The 20,215-nt window shown below is 43.7% G+C and overlaps 1 protein-coding gene across 2 annotated transcripts in view; it reads left to right on the top strand.

Annotated features, from left to right (window-relative positions):
- The first annotated feature begins 1,329 nt into the window (after positions 1-1,329).
- PARL (presenilin associated rhomboid like) overlaps positions 1,330-20,215 on the top strand; it is an 84,446-nt gene continuing 65,560 nt past the window's right edge. Inside the window, exon 1 of one of the 2 annotated variants that reach the window (XM_069756495.1) lies at positions 1,330-1,418. The gene's annotated coding sequence lies outside the window, so the exon portion shown is untranslated. The remainder of the gene's footprint in view (positions 1,419-20,215) is intronic. The other variant, XM_069756496.1, reaches the window with a different exon arrangement.

The following is a 20,215-nucleotide window of genomic DNA, read 5'->3' as shown; positions in this document are numbered from 1 at the left end:
GCTTCACTCACACATAGAATTAAAGAGAGAGGGGGGGTTAGCCCACGGCAAAGCTTCAAAATCATATTACATTTCATACAATATCGTGACAACGCCCCCGCAAGAAGCTGGTGGCGAAACATATGTCGGGGTGAGTGTACGCCGAACGGGTACACGTGTACGGAATCTGGTGAGCACATAGCATTTGCTGGCATAGATAATTTATATACATACTTTCTTTAACATCTTTGGGATTATTTCTTAAAGATATGGGGGTTTAGTTGAGATTTCATTAGTTCATCAAGTGGTATTATATTTTGCACGGTTCTTTTCATTGTGAAACAAGGACATTGATTATATTAGCCTTTGGCACCATTGGAGGCTGTATAGACGAGTATTCTGATTAATTTGGATGCAATTTTCTTTTTCTTTAGATATCCCCATGTCTGCATACTATGATGTACATATGTCATGTCAGCCATAAAACTGATATATGAAAATATGGTCATCTACCTGTACTATACAGCTATACTTAATATATCTATGTGTTCAGCTGTTCGGTGTCCATTAAACAGTACAATTGCTTTTTTATTTGTTTTTAATCAAGCACACCACTGTTGCCCGGGTATTAATAAATTCATAATAATTCAATTACACAATTGTATATAAATATATTATTAAAAAACACCCAGAAAACACCCAGTGTGCTAATGGCGTAGTGGAACACTACTAAAGATTTAAAAAAAATCGTGCTCGCCACACGGTAAAAAATCAAGAAAGAAATCGTGACAGGAAATATCATCAGATAAAATATTATTTTATTACATACCAAATATTAAAACATATTAAAATCAAAATACGTTTCAGTATATATGTATACAATTAATGCTACGTGCCCATATCTGACTGGCTGTCATAAAAAGAATAGTTTTAGATCTCCATAAGGTCACTGATTTTGCCCACTTGGGAAAAACAAGAAAAAATGAAAAAATATCTTAATAAAAAATGGGGACTATATATAAAAAGTGCCGCAATGTGCATATAAAGTGACAATTAGAGAGTGCAATATATTGCATAGAACTAAAGTGCAGCAAAAATAGTGCAATAGTGTAAGGAAGGTAGGCAATGTAGGGATACACTTACTTCAATCAATTTATGCATACACCGCTATGGGCAGCCATGACAATCTGGGGCACCCATACATATATATGTGTATATATACATACATAGAAGGCATACAGTGCAGAGCCGTGTCATGATCATGCAGCGCACAAAGTTGTATAGACATTGTTAGAACTATGTGAAATGCCTCCACTCTACAATGTGAAGTCTGACTCCACCTACCCATGTGACGAATCACATGATCGTGACGTCATGAAAGGTCCTTTTGAGCAGTAGGATTCAGCATTCTCCGTCCTTCTATTGGCTGAATTCCCCTGGTAAGTGACTGAGGTTCCCCTAATGTAGTGAGCGCACATGGGACTGGTATGTGTGCCCGCCACTTGGCATCACTGTGTGCTGCCTGCCCATGTGCCCCTGTAGTAGCAGCCGTGTTGGCTGCAGGACCTGCCCTGTACACAGCTGGGTTTCTTGGAGGTGATTCTCTGTATGAAGGGCAGGAAGCCTCTCTGTGGCTGTGCGGCCATATCCGGCGCTCTGTGATTGTGTTATTACCATTTAGTTCTATAGCACCATTGATTCCATGGTGCTGTACATGAGAAGGGGTTACATACAAGTTACAGATATCACATACAGTAAACAAACTAACAATGACGGACTGATACAGAGGGGCGAGGACCCTGCCCTTGCAGGCTTACATTCTACAGGACTATGGGGAAGGAGACAGTAGGTTGAGGGTTGCAGGAGCTCCGGTGTTGATGAGGCGGTAGCTTCGGTGTTGGTGAGGCGGTAGCTCCGGTGTTGGTGAGGCGGTAGCTCCGGTGTTGGTGAGGCGGTAGCTTCGGTGTTGGTGAGGCGGTAGCTCCGGTGTTGGTGAGGCGGTAGCTTCGGTGTTGGTGAGGCGGTAGCTTCGGTGTTGGTGAGGCGGTAGCTCCGGTGTTGGTGAGGCGGTAGCTTCGGTGTTGGTGAGGCGGTAGCTCCGGTGTTGGTGAGGCGGTAGCTTCGGTGTTGGTGAGGCGGTAGCTCCGGTGTTGGTGAGGCGGTAGCTCCGGTGTTGGTGAGGCGGTAGCTTCGGTGTTGGTGAGGCGGTAGCTCCGGTGTTGGTGAGGCGATAGCTCCGGTGTTGATGAGGCGGTAGCTTCGGTGTTGGTGAGGCGGTAGCTCCGGTGTTGGTGAGGCGGTAGCTCCGGTGTTGGTGAGGCGGTAGCTCCGGTGTTGGTGAGGCGGTAGCTCCGGTGTTGGTGAGGCAGCAGCGGGGTCAGTGCAGGCTCTAGGCTTTCCAGAAGAGATGGGTTTTCAGGTCCCGTCTGAAGGATCCGAATGTGGTTGATAGTCGGACGTGTTGGGGCAGAGAGTTCCAGAGGATGGGGGATATTCGGGAGAAGTCTTGGAGGCGATTGGATGAGGAGCGAATAAGTGTGGAGGAGAGAAGGAGGTCTTGGGAGGACCGGAGATCACGTGAGGGAAGATATCGGGAGATTAGTTCAGAGATATATGGAGGAGTCAGGTTATGGATGGCTTTGTAGGTCAGTATTAGTAATTTGAACTGGATACGGTGTGTGCGGCTCTATCCGGCACTCTGTGGCTATAGCCGGCACTCTCTGTGGCTGTGTGTGACTATATCCGGCACTCTCTGTGGCTGTGTGTGTGGCTATAGCCGGCACTCTCTGTGGCTGTGTGTGTGGCTATAGCCGGCACTCTCTGTGGCTGTGTGTGTGGCTATAGCCGGCACTCTCTGTGGCTGTGTGTGTGGCTATAGCCGGCACTCTCTGTGGCTGTGTGTGGCTATATCCGGCACTCTCTGTGACTGTGTGTGTGGCTACAGCCGGCACTTTCTGTGGCTGTGTGGCTATAGCCGGCACTCTCTGTGGCTGTGTGTGTGGCTATATCCGGCACTTTCTGTGGCTGTGTGTGTGGCTATAGCAGGCACTCTCTATGGCTGTGGGCAGCTATATCCAGTTCTCTCTGTGGCTGTGTGTGTGGCTATAGCCGAGGCTCTCTGTGGCTGTGTGCGGCCATAGCCGGAGCTCTTTGTGGCAGTGTGGCTCTCTGTTTGTGGCTATATCCGGCACACTCTATGGCTGTGTTTGACTGTAGCCGACACGTCTCTTGCAAACACATTTTCCAGGACGTCCCTCCTGACATCTCCACCAGGAGGTAGTGCGTCTTATCTTTGATAGGGAAAGGAATGCAAAAGAGGTAAAATAGCCCCTCCCGACAACCACCCACCAGTGTTTTTCCTGTCCCTATCAGGAACATATGCTCAACGCGAAGAAAGAAGTACTTACTAAGGGCAGTCTCACACGTCCAGATAATTCAAGTACCGGAAAAATCGGTACCGGAATTATCCGTGTACGTGTGCCCGTGCATTTATGTGGCACATCAGTGTGTCGCCCGTGTGCCGACTGTGTACCAGATGGAGCGTGCAGGAGATAGCGCTAGAGATAAGCGCTGTCCCCTGCATCTGGTGCTGAAGCCGCCATTCATATCTTCTCTCCAGCAGCGTTCGCTGCAGAGAAGATATGAATAATCCTTCTTTTTTTTTTGTCTTGTTTAAAATAAAGATCCCTGCGCCCGCCCGCTGTTATTAAAATACTCACCCGACTCCCTCACAGTGTCCTGTCCTCGCAGCACCTTCTCCTGTATGAGCGGTCACGTGGGGCCGCCCATTACAGTAATGAACATGCGGCTCCACCCCTATGGCTGTAATCATGAATCATGACAGGGATCTTTATTTTAAACACGAGGAAAAAAAAAAAAAAGGATTTTTCATATCTTCTCTCCAGCGAACGCTGCTGGAGAGAAGATATGAATGGCGGCTTCAGCACAACGTGGGGGGGACAGCGCTTACTGTAGCGCTGTCTCCTGCACGGCACACGGACTGCACACGGACAGCGTCCGTGTGCGGTACGTGTTTTACACGGACCCATTGACTTTAATGGGTCCGTGTAATCCGTGCGCTCCCACGAATACTGACATGTCTCCGTGTTTTGCACACGGACCGTGAAAACACGCTGACATGTGCAGAGACACATTGATTTCAATGTGTCTACGTGAGTCAGTGTCTCCGGTACGTGAGGAAACTGTCATCTCACGTACCGGAGCCACTGACGTGTGAAACCGGCCTATTGGAGGTCTCTGTGAGTTTGAAGGGGGGGGTTCCATACCTTAATCATGTGACAGAGCCGGGCTGATACCTCTGGAAGAGGTTCCTCAGCATACAGTTGAGCTGGGTGTTCCTGTGTGTTGCCCTATTCCTCTGTAGGGGGCTCTAGGCTTCCTGTTGCAGCATACCCAAGCAGGGCACTTCTTGAGGAACTTCTGCCTGGCGTGCATCCATGATGATGCGTGCTTCCGATCCGCAAGTACCAGCCACCTCTAGCGTTCCGGCTTACGTTCCAGCGTGGAACGCATATGTCACAGAGATATGATGCATCATCGTAGTGGTGTGCGTTCCAGCGTGAACCGCAGGACCCTATTGAATGGTTTGATTGGCAGAAGATGGGTCTATTAGGATCTGACGAATCAGATGAATAGAAGCAAGGTGAGCAATGCTATTAAAATTGCTTAAAGTGAACCTGTCAGCAAGATTTTGTTAAGTAAACTAGAGGCATTGTCTTGTTGGCGTTGTTAACCTGATTAAAATGATACCTTGGGTGAAGAAATCTGTCTTGTGGTTCTTGTGTAATCAGTGTTAGGCCGGCGTCACACTAGGCGTAAGTAAATACGGTCCGTTTTTTACGGCCGTAATACGCAGTAATTGTCCCAAAACACTGTTCCGTATTCAATGCGTGGATGCGATTTTTACGCACAAATTTATCCGTGTGTCATCCGTATGGCTTCCGTATGGCGATTTTTTTCTTTCTCGCAGGCTTGCAAAATGGACATATCATGGATCCATCGGCTCAAATATTAGTAAAACTCTCTCTCTCTCTCTCTCTATATATATATATATATACAGTTAGGTCCATATATATTTGGACAGAGACAACATTTTTCTAATTTTGGTTATAGACATTACCACAATGAATTTTAAACAAAACAATTCAGATGCAGTTGAAGTTCAGACTTTCAGCTTTCATTTGAGGGTATCCACATTAAAATTGGATGAAGGGTTTAGGAGTTTCAGCTCCTTAACATGTGCCACTCTGTTTTTAAAGGGACCAAAAGTAATTGGACAATTGACTCCAGGGCTATTTCATGGACAGGTGTGGGCAATCCCTTCGTTATGTCATTCTCAGTTAAGCAGATAAAAGGCCTGGAGTTGATTTGAGGTGTGGTGCTTGCATTTGCAAGGTTTTGCTGTGAAGTAAACATGCGGTCAAAGGAGCTCTCCATGCAGGTGAAACAAGCCATCCTTAAGCTGCGAAAACAGAAAAAACCCATCCAAGAAATTGCTACAATATTAGGAGTGGCAAAATCTACAGTTTGGTACATCCTGAGAAAGAAAGAAAGCACCGGTGAACTCATCAATGCAAAAAGACCTGGGCGCCCATGGAAGACAACAGTGGTGGATGATCGCACAATAATATCCATGGTGAAGAGAAACCCTTTCCCAACAGCCAACCAAGTGCACAACACTCTCCAGGAGGTCGGCGTATCAATATCCAAATCTACCATAAAGAGAAGACTGCATGAAGGTAAATACAGAGGGTACATTGCACGGTGCAAGCCACTCATAAGCATCAAGAATAAAAAGGCTAGACTGGACTTTGCTAAAAAACATCTAAAAAAGCCAGCACAGTTCTGGAAGAACATTCTTTGGACAGATGAAACCAAGATCAACCTCTACCAGAATGATGGAAAGAGAAAAGTATGGCGAAGGCGTGGTACAGCTCATGATCCAAAGCATACCACATCATCTGTAAAACACGGCAGATGCAGTGTGATGGCTTGGGCATGCATGGCTGCCAGTGGCACTGGGTCACTAGTGTTTATTGATGATGTGACACCGGACAGAAGCAGCTGAATGAGTTCTGAGGTATTCAGAGACATACTGTGTGCTCAGATCCAGCCAAATGCAGCCAAACTGATTGGTCGTCGTTTCATACTACAGATGGACAATGACCAAAAACATAAAGCCAAAGCAACCCAGGAGATTATTAAAGCAAAGAAGTGGAATATTCTTGAATGGCCAAGTCAGTTACCTGTTCTCAACCCAATTGAGCATGCATTTCACTTGTTAAAGACTAAACTTCAGACAGAAAGGCCCTCAAACAAACAGCAACTGAAAACCACCGCAGTGAAGGCCTGGCAGAGCATCAAAAAGGAGGAAACACAGCGTCTGGTGATGTCCATGAGTTCAAGACTTCAGGCAGTCATTGCCAATAAAGGGTTTTCAACCAAGTACTAAAAATGAACATTTTATTTAAAATTATTGAATCTGTCCAATTATGTTTGGTCCCTTTAAAACCAGGGTGGCACATGTTAAGGAGCTGAAACTCCTAAACCCTTCATCCAATTTTAATGTGTATACCCTCAAATAAAAGCTGAAAGTCTGAACTTCAACTGCATCTGAATTGTTTTGTTTAAAATTCATTGTGGTAATGTCTATAACCAAAATTAGAAAAGTGTTGTCTCTGTCCAAATATATATGGACCTAACTGTGTATATATATATATATATATATATATATATATATATATATATACCGTATATATATATATATATATATATATATATATACTATCTAGCGCTGAATTTTTTATATATATATATATATATATATATATATATATATATACCGTATATACTCGAGTATAAGCCGACCCCCCTAATTTTGCCACAAAAAACTGGGAAAACTTATTGACTCGAGTATAAGCCTAGGGTGGAAATGCAGCAGCTATCGGTGAATTTCAAAAATAAAAATAGATCATTATTTCCCCATAGCTGTGCCATATAGTGCTCTGCACCGTTCATTATTTCCCCATAGCTGTGCCATATAGTGCTCTGCACCGTTCATATTTCCCCATAGATGCTCCACATAAATCTGTGCCGCCGCTGCTGCTGCAGTAAAAAAAAAAAAATGCCATACTCACCTCACTTGCTTGCAGCTCCCAGCATCCGGTCCCAGCGTCTCTCCGCACTGACTGATCAGGCAGAGGGCGCCGCGCACACTATATGCGTCATCGCGCCCTCTGACCTGCACAGTCAGAGCGGAGAGATGCCGGGAAGATGGAGCGGCGCCCGGCGGCTGGAACGGGGACAGGTAAATATGCGATACTTACCTGGTCCCGGCATCCGGCTCCTTCTCCCGGACAGCTGGTCTTCGGTGCCGCAGCTTCTTCCTCTATCAGCGGTCACCGTTACCGCTGATTAGAGAAATGAATATGTGGCTCCACCCCTATGGGAGGTGGAGCCGCATATTCATTTCTCTAATAAGCGGTCCCATGTGACCGCTGAACAGTGGAAGAACTGCAGCACCGAAGACCGTGGGACAGGCGGGGAGCACCAGGATCGCTGGAAGCAGGTAAGTATGCCTCAGCGCCCTCACCCGCCGACCCTGCCACCCACCTTGACTCGAGTATAAGCCGAGAGGGGCACTTTCAGCCCAAAAACTTGGGCTGAAAATCTCGGCTTATACTCGAGTATATACGGTATATATATAATGTATGTGTCTCACCAATATATTTACAATTATATGAAAAAGTTTGGGCACCCCTATTAATCGTAAGCTTAATGTTTTATAAAAAATGTTTCTTTTGCAACAGCTATTTCAGTTTCATATATCTAATAACTGTTGGACACAGTAATGTTTCTGCCTTGAAATGAGGTTTATTGTACTAACAGAAAATGTGCAATCTGCATTCAAACAAAATTTGACAGGTGCATAAGTATGGGCACCCTTATCATTTTCTTGTTTTAAATACTCCTACCTACTTTTTACTGACTTTTTTTGGTTTTCTAACCTCATTGAGCTTTGAACTTCATAGCCAGGTGTATGCAATCATGAGAAAAGCTACTTAACCCCTTACCGGCATCGGACGTACTATACCGTCCGATGCCGGCTCCCCTGCTTTGATGCAGGGCTCCGCGGTGAGCCCGCACCAAAGCCGGGACATGTCAGCTGTTTTGAACAGCTGACATGTGCCCGTAATAGGCGCGGGCAGAATCGCGATCTGCCCGCACCTATTAACTAGTTAAATGCCGCTGTCAAACGCAGACAGCGGCATTTAACTACCGCTTCCGGCCGGGCGGCCGGAAATGACGTCATCGCCGACCCCCGTCACATGTCCGGGGGTCGGCGATGCGTCTCCATTGTAGCCATAGAGGTCCTTGAGACCTCTATGGTTACTGATTGCCCGTCGCTGTGAGCGCCACCCTGTGGTCGGCGCTCACAGCACACGTGCAATTCTGCTACATAGCAGCGATCAGCAGATCGCTGCTATGTAGCAGAGCCGATCGTGCTGTCCCTGCTTCTAGCCTCCCATGGAGGCTATTGAAGCATGGCAAAAGTTAAAAAAAAAAGTTTAAAAAAATGTGAAAAAAATAAAAAAAAATAAAAGTTTAAATCACCCCCCTTTCGCCCCAATCAAAATAAATCAATAAAAAAAATATCAAATCTACGCATATTTGGTATCGCCGCGCTCAGAATTGCCCGATCTATCAAATAAAAAAAAGTATTAACCTGATCGCTAAACAGCGTAGCGGGAAAAAAACTCGAAACGCCAGAATTACGTTTTTTTGGTCGCCGCGACATTGCATTAAAATGCAATAACGGGCGATCAAAAGAACGTATCTGCACCGAAATGCTATCATTAAAAACGTCATCTCGGCACGCAAAAAATAAGCCCTCAACCGACCCCAGATCACGAAAAATGGAGACGCTACGAGTATCGGAAAATGGCGCAATTTTTTTTTTTTTTTTTTTTTAGCAAAGTTTGGAATTTTTTTTCACCACTTAGATAAAAAATAACCTAGTCATGTTTGGTGTCTATGAACTCGTAATGACCTGGAGAATCATAATGGCAGGTCATTTTTAGCATTTAGTTAACCTAGCAAAAAAGCCAAACAAAAAACCAATGTGGGATTGCACTTTTTTTGCAATTTCACCGCACTTGGAATTTTTTTCCCGTTTTCTAGTACACGACATGCTAAAACCAATGATGTCGTTCAAAAGTACAACTCGTCCCGCAAAAAATAAGCCCTCACTTGGCCAAATTGACGGAAAAATAAAAAAGTTATGGCTCTGGGAAGGAGGGGAGCGAAAAACGAACACGGAAAAACGAAAAATCCCCTGGTCATGAAGGGGTTAAAGTGGCCACTTGCAAGTTGCTCTCCTGTTTGACTCTCCTCTGAAGAGTGGCATCATGGTCTCCTCAAAACAACTGTCTAATGATCTAAAAACAAAGATTATTCAATATAGTTTTTCAGGGGAAGGATACAAAAAACTGTCTCAGAGATTTAACCTGTCAATTTCCACTGTGAGGAACATAGTAAGGAAATGGAAGAACACAGGTACAGTTCTTGTTAAGGCCAGAAGTGGCAGGCCAAGAAAAACATCAGAAAGGCAGAGAAGAATGGTGAGATCAGTCAAGGACAATCCTCAGATCACCTCCAGAGAGCTGCAGCATCAACTTGCTGCAGATGGTGTCACTGTGCATTGGTCAACTATACAACGCACTTTGCACAAGGAGAAGCTGTATGGGAGAGTGATGCGAAAGAAGCCGTTTCTGCAAGCACGCCACAAACAGAGTCGGCTGAGGTATGCAAAAGCACATTTGGAGAAGCCAATTTCTTTTTGGAAGAAGGTCCTGTGGACTCATGAAACCAAGATTGAGTTGTTTGGTCATACAAAAAGGCGTTATGAATGGCAGCCAAAAAACACAGCATTCCAAGAAAAACACTTGCTACCCACAGTAAAATTTGGTGGAGGTTCCATCATGCTTTGGGGCTGTGTGGCCAATGCCGGCACCGGGAATCTTGTTAAAGTTGAGGGACGCATAGATTTCTCTCAGTATCAGCAGATTCTTGACAATAATGTTCATGAATCAGTGACAAAGTTGAAGTTATGCAGGGGATGGATCTTTCAGCAACACAATGATCCAAAACACCGCTCCAAATCTACTCAGGCATTCATGCAGAGGAACAATTACACTGTTCTGGAATGGCCATCCCAGTCCCCAGACCTGAATATCATTGAACATCTGTGGGATCATTTGAAGAGGGCTGTCCATGCTCGGCGACCATCAAACTTAAAGGGACTCTGTCACCTGAATTTGGCGGGACTGGTTTTGGGTCATATGGGCGGAGCTTTCGGGTGTTTGATTCACCCCTTCCTTACCCGCTGGCTGCATGCTGGCTGCAAAATTGGATTGAAGTTCATTCTCTGTCCTCCATAGTACACGCCTGCGCAAAGCAATCTTGCCTTGTGCAGGCGTGTACTATGGAGGACAGAGAATGAACTTCAATCCAATATTGCAGCCAGCATGCAGCCAGCAGGTAAGGAAAGGGTGAATCAAACACCCAAAAACTCCGCCCATATGACCCAAAACCAGTCCCGCCAAATTCAGGTGACAGGTTCCCTTTAACTGAACTGGAATTGTTTTGTAAAGAGGAATGGTCAAAAATACCTTCATCCAGGATCCAGGAACTCATTAAAATCTACAGGAAGCGACTAGAGGCTGTTATTTTTGCAAAAGGAGGATCTACTAAATATTAATGTCACTATTCTGGTGGGGTGCCCATACTTATGCACCTGTCAAATTTTTGTTTGAATGCAGATTGCACATTTTCTGTTAGTACAATAAACCTCATTTCAAGGCAGAAACATTCCTGTGTCCAACAGTTATTAGATATATGAAACTGAAATAGCTGTTTTTACAAAACATTAAGCGTAAGATTAATAGGGGTGCCCAAACTTTTTCATATAACTGTGTGTATAATATATATATATATATATATATATATATATATATATATATACACATTTATTCTACCTATTCTATTCTAACCTGTCAGTGTGATTTTACTGTACACCGCGCTGAATTGCCGGCTTTTCTATAGAACACCGCTGCGTATTTCTCGCAAGTCACACGCATGGTCCGTGTGTAATCCGTAATTTTCTCGCCCCCATAGACTTTCATTGGCGTATTTTTTGCGCAATACGCTGCGATTTTCTACGCCCGTAACATACCGTTTATTACGGATGTGTAATATACGGCAGATAGGAGCTGCCCCATAGAGAATCATTGGGCCGTGTGCAATGCGTATTTTCTGGATGTATTTTCTGCGCTCATATGTCCATAAAACTCGCTAGTGTGACGCCGGCCTAAGAAGTTTTCAGTTAATGAGATGCTTGTGCTCTGGGGAGGACTCTAGTCGTATCTTCATTCTTTAGGCCAGAGAAACCAAGAAGAGAACTGCCCACAGTCTGCCCCAAAGCATATGGTCTGTCTCGCTTTCTGCCTCCATGATGAGGAAAATGTTTGTGCTTCGGGGCGGTCTGTGGGTAGGTCTTTTCTTGGTTTCTCTGGCTCAGAGTAGGAAGATAAAACTCTTCCTACAGGCACGTCTCAGAGTTTGAGCATATCATTAACTGAAAACATCTAAGGGTAAGTTCACACGCGGTGTTTTTTTTCTCTGCAGCAAAACCTGATCATCTTGGCAGGAAAGAAGCTGCGTCAAAACCGCAGGTTTAGGTGCATTTTTTGTGCGTTTTTTGACGCGTTTTATTCATGCGTTTTTTTTTCTTTGTGCATGCCAATAAAGTTGAGTGCACACAGAGAAAAAAACAACAACTTCCTGTAGATAGAATGGATAGATAGATTGATAGAATAGACTTTGTTAGGCCTCTTTCACACTTCTGTTTTTTACAATCAGTCACAATCCGTCAAAATGTTGAAAAGACGGATCCTGTGCAGATTGTAAAAAAGGGTGCACTGGATCAGTTTTTTTTGACGGATCCATCAAGGCTATGTGCACACGTTGTGTGTCTTCGCCGCCTTTTTCCACTGTGAAAATGCATACACAACACAACCCAGGTTAAAAATAATAAAAAAAACAAAACGTGATATTCTTACCTTCCGGCGACCCCGCAGCCTTTCCACGGCCTTCCCAATGCTCGTGATGCTGCCTTCAGCTCGAGTTCCCAGTCATCGGGTCATTGCGCAAGGCATTACTGGGAACGGGAGCTGCCAGCAGCATCGTGAGCATCGGGAAGGTAAGAATATCACGATTTTTTATTTTTTTAAATTATTTTTAACATTATATCTTTTTACTATTGATGCTGCATAGGTAGCATCAATAGTAAAAAGAGAGAGAGAAAGCGAGAAAGAATTTCCCTGACGGGAAATTCTTCCACGCATCCTCAGTTTGAAAAGACGGCATCATGGATCCCTGCTTTTGACAGTCAGCGATGGATCCTGCGTCCATAGGCTTCCATTATAGCCAATGACGGACAGCGCAGGATCCGTCGTTGAGCGTTTTTTTTTTTTTCCGACGTGCAGAAAAAACATTCCTCACCCGACGGACAGTAATTTTACTACGCATGAAATGGAAGGCCATCCATCACAATCCGTCGCTAATACAAGTCTATGTGAAAAAAACGGATCCAGCAGAAACATTTGCTGTATCCGTTTTTTTTCACAAAACGACGCATTGTGATGGAAAAAGAAAGACGGAAGTGTGAAAGAGGCCTTAGGCTCACCGACGCATACTGTGGAAGCGCCGCACAACGGGGGCAGCCGATGCTGTTTTTCAACGCATCCGCTGCCCCGTTGTGAGTTGTGGGGAGTTGGGGGCGGAGTTCCGGCCGCACATGCGCGGTCGAAAATGGCGGACACAATGCAGCAAAAAACGTTACATGTAACGTTTTTTGCTGCCGACGGTCCGCCACAACACGACGCAACCATCGCACGTGTGGCAAAGCGTCGCAATGTGTCGCTAATGTTAGTCAATGGAGAAAAAACGCATCCTGCAAGCAATTTAGCAGGATGCGTTTTTTTCTCCTAAACGACGCATTGCGATGTGCAGTGCATGATGCTAGTGTGAAAGTAGCCTTAGGCTGGGATCACACATGTGAGAAACACGTCCGTGTCTCACATGTGAAATCCAAGCTGTGGCGCTGGCACTCCAGAGCGGAGCGTACAGCCGCATAGCAATACATGGAGCCGCACGCTCCGCTCTGGAGTGCCGGCGCCACAGCTTGGATTTGACATGCGAGACACGGACGTGTTTCTCGCATGTGTGATCCCGGCCTTACTTGCAGTATCCTCTTTCCTGGCATTTTCCCATGGTCCAGAGGGTACCTCAGGTCAGGCTGTGAGGGAGCTCAGGCTCAGTGACGTCACCGCTTGTTACTGAGCCTGTGCCTGCTGCATCTCATTCATTCCCCAGTCGCTTCCAGCCGGGAGCGGTTACATTAGCAGCGCTCCCGGTTGTAAGCTTTATCTCCCCCAGATACTGCGTAGGACACTTGTTATATTGGACTGTGACGGATCAGGGAGTATACTTTTGCTTTTTTATTACAGAAGATCCATGGCTTCACTTTGGAATGGCAGAATAATAAACAGAAACTGTTTGTTTTTTTTTTTCATTAAAAGACTTTTTTCTGTGTGTGTTTATTTAACCCTTTAACCACTATAGGATTAGTAATGGATATTGACACCTCTCCATAACTAAGCTGGCTTAATGTCACCTTACAATAGCAAGGTGACATTAACCCCTCATTACCCTGCTTGCTACAGGGCAAGTGGGAAGAGCCGGGCAAAGCGCCAGATTTGGCGCATCTAATAGATGCACCTTTTCTGGGCAGCTGCGGGCTGCTATTTTTGGGCCGGGAGGCCTATATTAATGGCCCCTTACCAGCCTGGGAATAAGCCAGATTAATAATGGGATCGTGGGAACTTTCCTAGAAAGCTCCCAGGCTCGAGTTCATATGAGGACAACCAGCAGAGGGCGCCTCTTATGAACTCGAGCCTGGGAGCTTTCTAGGAAAGTTCCCACGATCTAGGGACAACCAGCAGAGGGCGCCTCACCACAAATGAAGGTAAATATAGGTCATTGACCTACTTTACCTTCATTCCCCGGGGTTTTGCAGCCAGGAACAACGCTGCATTAGCAGAGTTCGTGGCTGCAAAATATTTTAACCCCTTCAGATGGATTTACATCGTTGGACGTTACAGATCTGCGGAAGGTATGGATATTGTTGGTTTATTTTTTTTTTTTTTGTTACAGATCGAGGGTCTTCAGTGATTGGATTGAGCGTAGAATAAATTATTACAACAACCTTTGTTTTTATTTCATTAAAATATTTTTTAATAATGTGTTTGTGTTTTTTTAACCCTTTACTAGTATTGGATTAATAATGGATAGGTGTCATAATTGACGCCTCTCCATTATTAATTTGGCTTAATGTCACCTTACAATAGCAAGGTGGCATTAACCCTTCATTACCCCATATCCCACCGCTACACGGGAATGGGAAGAGAGTGGCCAAGTGCCAGAATAGGCGCATCTTCCAGATGTGCCTTTTCTGGGGTGGCTGGGGGCAGGTGTTTTTAGCCAGGGGGGGCCAATAACCATGGACCCTCTCCAAGCTATTAATATCTGCCCTCAGTCACTGGCTTTACTACTCTGGCAATTTTTTTCGCCATTTAACCCTTTAATTTAGTAGATAGAACGGCCAAATTTTGCATATACACACTACTAACATTAGTAGTGTGTATATGCAAAAAAATGGGGATATGACATGGTTTACTGTATGTAAACCATGTCTCATATCATGTCGGGTTTAGGAAGGAGAAAGCAAAAGCCGGTAATTGAATTACCGGCTTTTAAGCTATCTAGCGCTGGAATAAATATTAATATATATACATATATGTGTCTACTGACATATATATAATTTTTTTTTTTTTGACACATGGATCCCTTGTATAGCGGTATGTTGGTTTTGCAAGCCTGCGAGAAAAACACGCAGTACGGATGCCATACGGATTACATACGGAGGATGCCATGCGCAAAAAACGCTGACACACCCTGCCTACGGAGGAGCTACGGACCACTATTTTGGGGACTTTTCGGCGTATTACGGCCGTAATATACGGACCGTATTGTCTTACGCCGAGTGTGACTCCAGCCTTACACTGATTACAAGCTTAATCACCCCAGGTATCATTTTAATCAGTGTAGCAACATCAACATGACAATGCCTCTAGTTTACTTAGCAAAATACTGCTGACAGGTTCTCTTAACCCCTTCACGACATGTACGGCACATGTTTTGTCTCCCCCTTTGATATGGGCTCCGATGCTGATCCCACATCTTTTCTGGCATATGTTAGCTGTTTTGAACAGCTGACATCTGCCCAGAACAGCTGAGGGTGGAATCGCGATCCACTCGCAGCTGTTAACCCATTAAATGCCGCTTTCAAAATCAAACATACACCTATTTGGTATCGCCGGGTTTAGAATCGCCCGATCTATCAATATAAAAGAATTCACCCGATCGCTAAATGGCGTAACGAGAAAAAAAGTCAAAATGCCAGAATTAATTATTTATTTTTTTTGGTTTGCACCAACATTGCATTAACCCCTCTCTGACATCCGACTTACTATCCCGCCATGTGACCTGGGCCTGTCTGACCATAGACTGGATAGTACGTCATCGCGATTGGCTGTCCACACGGGGGGGGGTGCGCGCCCGGTTGTCAGCTAATTCTCACAGCTGACACATGGCACTAACTGCCTGGAAAGGTCACAGACCGCTCCCGGCACTTTAACCCCCGAAATACTGCAATCGAACACGATCACAGCATTTCGGAAGCCAGCGCAGGGGCTGACAGCCCCTGTGCCTTTGCATCGGAGACCCCACTGCGTGATGCGGGGTCCCGATCACTGCTATGGTAACCCGATGTCGTCATGTTGACATTCGGGTTACCAGAGCTAAGAAACTTCCTGGTCATGCGCAGTGTATGATCAGGAAGTCTCTTAGCGTCAGTGCACTGAGTGCAGCACTGACAGCTTCCATAGCATGCAGATACTGCTTCATCTGCATGCTATAGAAGCAATCAGCCTGCAAAAATGATTGTCTCATAGTGAGACAAAGTGTAAAAGTCCGAATAAAGTTTAAAAAAAAAAATTTTTAATTAAATTCTAAAAAAACTTTAAAAAAAAAATCAATATTCTATCACTAAATAATCATTTGAATGAAAAAAAAATTCTAAACAATAAAAGTACACTTATTTGGTATCGCAACGTCCGTAATGACCCGACCTATAAAGCTGTCCCACTAGTTATCCCCTTTAGTGAACACCATAAAAAACAATGCTTTATCATCATACCACCAAACAAAAAGTGGAATAACACGCGATCAAAGACTGATATAAATAATCATGGTGCCGCAGAAAACAAGCCCCCATACAGCTCCATCAGCAGAAAAATAAAAAAAATTATAGCTCTTAGAACAAAGGGATGCAAAAATAATTTTTTCGATAAAAGTTTTTTTTGTATAAAAGTGCCAAAACATAAAAAAGTATAAATGAGATGCAGTAATCGTACTGACCCGAAGAATAAAACTGCCTTATCAATTTTACCACACATTAAACGGTATAGACGCCCCCCCCAAAAGAAATTCATGAATTGCTGGTTTTAGTACATTCTGCCTCCCAAAAATCGGAATAGAAGCGATCAAAAAAAGACATGTGCCCTAAAATGGTACCAATAAAACCGTCAACTCGTCCCGCAAAAAACGAGACCTCACATGACTGTCGGCCGAAATATGAAAACAATTATGGCTCTCAAAATATGGTGATGCAAGAACTATTTTTGGAAAAAAAACGACTTTTAGTGTGTCACAGCTGCCAAACATAAAACCTGCTATAAGGTCTCTTTCACACGTCCTGATATTTCTGGTACCGGAGATGTCAGTGTCCGTGTGTGTGATACTTGCAGCACACGTGTGGCATGCGTGTGCTGCATCAGTACCACACAGATGGGTGCCAGGGAAGAAGCGTTACAGTAAGCGCTGTTCCCCAGTATTGGGTGCTGAACATGGCTCTCATCATTCTCCACATTTTTCCCCACAAATAATCGCAAGTCGTATCAAAGAAATTTTACCGCTAACATGAAGTGCAATATGTCACGAAAAAACAAGGTCAGAATCACCGGGATCCATTGAAGCGTTCCAGAGTTATAACCTCATAAAGTGACAGTGGTCAGAATTGGAAAAATTGTTTTGGTCATTAACATGCAAACCACCCTCGGGGGTAAAGGGGTTAAAATGCAATAACGTTCGATCAAAAAAATCATATCTGCATCAAAATGGTATCATTAAAAACATCAGCTCGGCATGCAAAAAAATCACGAGATCACGAAAAATGGGGATGCTACCAGTCTCGGAAAATGACGCAGGGTCATTTTCAGTTTTTTTCAGTTAAGGTCCTATATAGGGAATAGCGCCACCTAGTGAGTATTAGCATCTTTCAGTTGGAGGGCATATCACACTGCTAATCAAGTCCATTATAAAAAGTGTAACTTAATACTTAGTTGCATAGTGTGACCATACATCATTATAACTATAAGGCTATATTGAAACTACTGAGAACTTCTTTGCAGGGACTATCACTGGTTTCACACTAATTGTTTCTATGAACAACTGAGAACTTATATGGGACCATAAAATGATGCACTATGCATTTCATCTTGTATATGTCTAAATATTCTCGTAGTTTACCTGCATAGGGTTAACTACCTTGAATTACCGTACTCTATAATGTCATTTATAATGTCATTCTTTGTTTTAATAGCACTTTGCAAATGGATATGTGATTCTTCTTTTACTCACTAGGTGGCGATATTCCCTATATATGACTTTCCCTGTATATTATAATACTGACTTTATTCATAATGGTTCTAACCAATTGGTAAGGGGATTTCATGCAATCAATCATGTTTATGTAGGATATAAATAGTCTCTGCTTTATAGTATTTAGTTTCCTCGTGGAACTTGGGAATTTAACTATTACACAATTACATTTTATATGTAATCTGGGATTCCACATTCTTTCTCTGTACAAATCTCTTTTTACCAGTTTTTTTTTTTAATCCTTAATAAATGCTAATAAAAACTTTTTTAAGGCTATGTGCACACGTAGGAGATGTGGTGCAGAATTTTCATGGAGGGGTGCAGATCCGCACAAAAGAAGTGACATGCGCTTCTTTTAAATCCGCAGCAATTCCGCACTGATTTTTCCGCACCATCTGCACAGCTTTTTTTTTTTAACCACGATTTACATTGTACTGTACATCACAGTGCGGATCTGCAGTGTTTCTGCGCTGAAAAATCCGCATCATGTGCACCCAGCCTAAGCATATTGTTAGGTGGTTCACTCGCTGTGTAATGGTTGTTTCTGATCATACCACAGATCCTGGGCAGGGGAGGAAGCAAAAAAGAGTATACAGACATTACAGCACGGGATGGCAGCTGCTGGTTTTTGTGAAAAAAACCCAAAACATTTTCTGCCTGTGCACAAATATGTTTTACCGAACAGAAAGAATCAGCTGCAATACAATGCTATATGGGATTTTTTTTTTCAGAAAATTGGTGAACGAGGGGAAGTTTGGGTCTTTATGCAAATAAAGTGCTTTACGTTGGCTGGTTATTCAAAAGAAATATATAGGGGAAACCCCACGTCATTTTTAATTTTATTTACTAGGTTAAACCAGGCTAAAAAAAACACCTGTGTAAACACACTTAAAACGCATGTTCATTTTGTTTAACTGCGGATTTACTGCATTCAATGCAAGTCTAAGGGGAAATTTCGCACAGAAGGCTGAGCGTTCCCGCAAGAGAAATAGACATGCTGCGGTTCGGAAACTCGCATCGCAGGTGAATTTGCGCGGCATAAAAAAGTTTAGTTGGCACGTGATTTCGATTAATCCCATCCACTGTGCTTGTACTATACAGTGCAGCGTTTCAGGCTCGGCAAGAATGCACTGCGTCCAGAACGCTAGTAATACTGACCGTGGTCATGCACCATTAATATCACATTGATTTCGGGGGTTAAAAAAAGTACAGAACGCTTAATGTATGTGCTAAGCAGCCAATCATTATTTAAATTTTGTGTGTAAAAAAGTTTTTGTTTCTTTGTTTTGTTTTTTTAACCCTTTTTTCACTTTTCTTAATGCTCCTTCCTTGGGCTATCTCCTTGGCGCTCGCCTCTGCCCTCGGGCCCCATCTCCTTGGCGCTCGCTCAATCTCTGACAACAGCAGTTAACACAATTGCGCCAGAAGCGTGTCACTAATCCCGCCCATCGGTGCTCGTGTCACATGACCGCGGGTCTTTGATGGGTCGGCAGCAGACCCCGGTGGTTGTCATAGCCAGATAGTATTTCTGCTACACAGGGCAGGCTGAAGCACAAGTGATTGGATGACCAAAATACACATATTTGGTATTGCCAAGTTCAGAATCTCCCGATGTATCAGTATATAAAAAGAATTAATCCGATCAGTGAACGGCGTAATGAGAAAAAAAATCAAAACGCCAGAATTAAGTGCTTTTGGTCGCCACATCATTGCATTAAAATGCAATAATGGGCAATTAAAACATCATATCATATGCCAGAATGGTATCAATAAAACGTCAGCTCAGTGCACAAGAAAAATAAGCCCTCACCCGACCCAAGATCACGAAAAATGGAGACGCTACAAGTCTTAGAAAATGACATCCTTTTTTTTTTTTTTAACAAACTTTGGATTTTTTCTTTCACCACTTAAATAAAAAAGAACCTAGACATGGTTGGTAAATACGAACTCGTAATGACCTGAAGAATCATAATGGCAGGTCAGTTTTAGAATTTGGTGAACACGATTAAAAAAAACCCCCAAAAAACGAACAACCAAAAGACAATTGTGGAATTTCACTCTTTTTGCAATTTCACCGTACTTGGAATTTTTATTTCCCGTTTTCCAGTGCACGACATGGTAAAGCCGATGGTGTCGTTAAAAAGCACAACTCGTCCAGCAAAAAACAAGCCCTCCAATGGCCATAATGACGGGAAAATAAAATGAAATTATGTCTCTGGGAAGAAGGAGAGCAAAAAACTAACACAACAATGGAAAATGGCCCAGGGGTGAAGGGGGTAAAAAATAAATAGAAAATAGAATTGATTATGTATTT

Source organism: Ranitomeya imitator, chromosome 3 (genome assembly GCF_032444005.1).
Source record: "Ranitomeya imitator isolate aRanImi1 chromosome 3, aRanImi1.pri, whole genome shotgun sequence".
Classification (NCBI taxonomy): Eukaryota; Metazoa; Chordata; class Amphibia; order Anura; family Dendrobatidae; genus Ranitomeya; species Ranitomeya imitator.
This window is presented reverse-complemented; position numbering and strand designations above follow the sequence as displayed.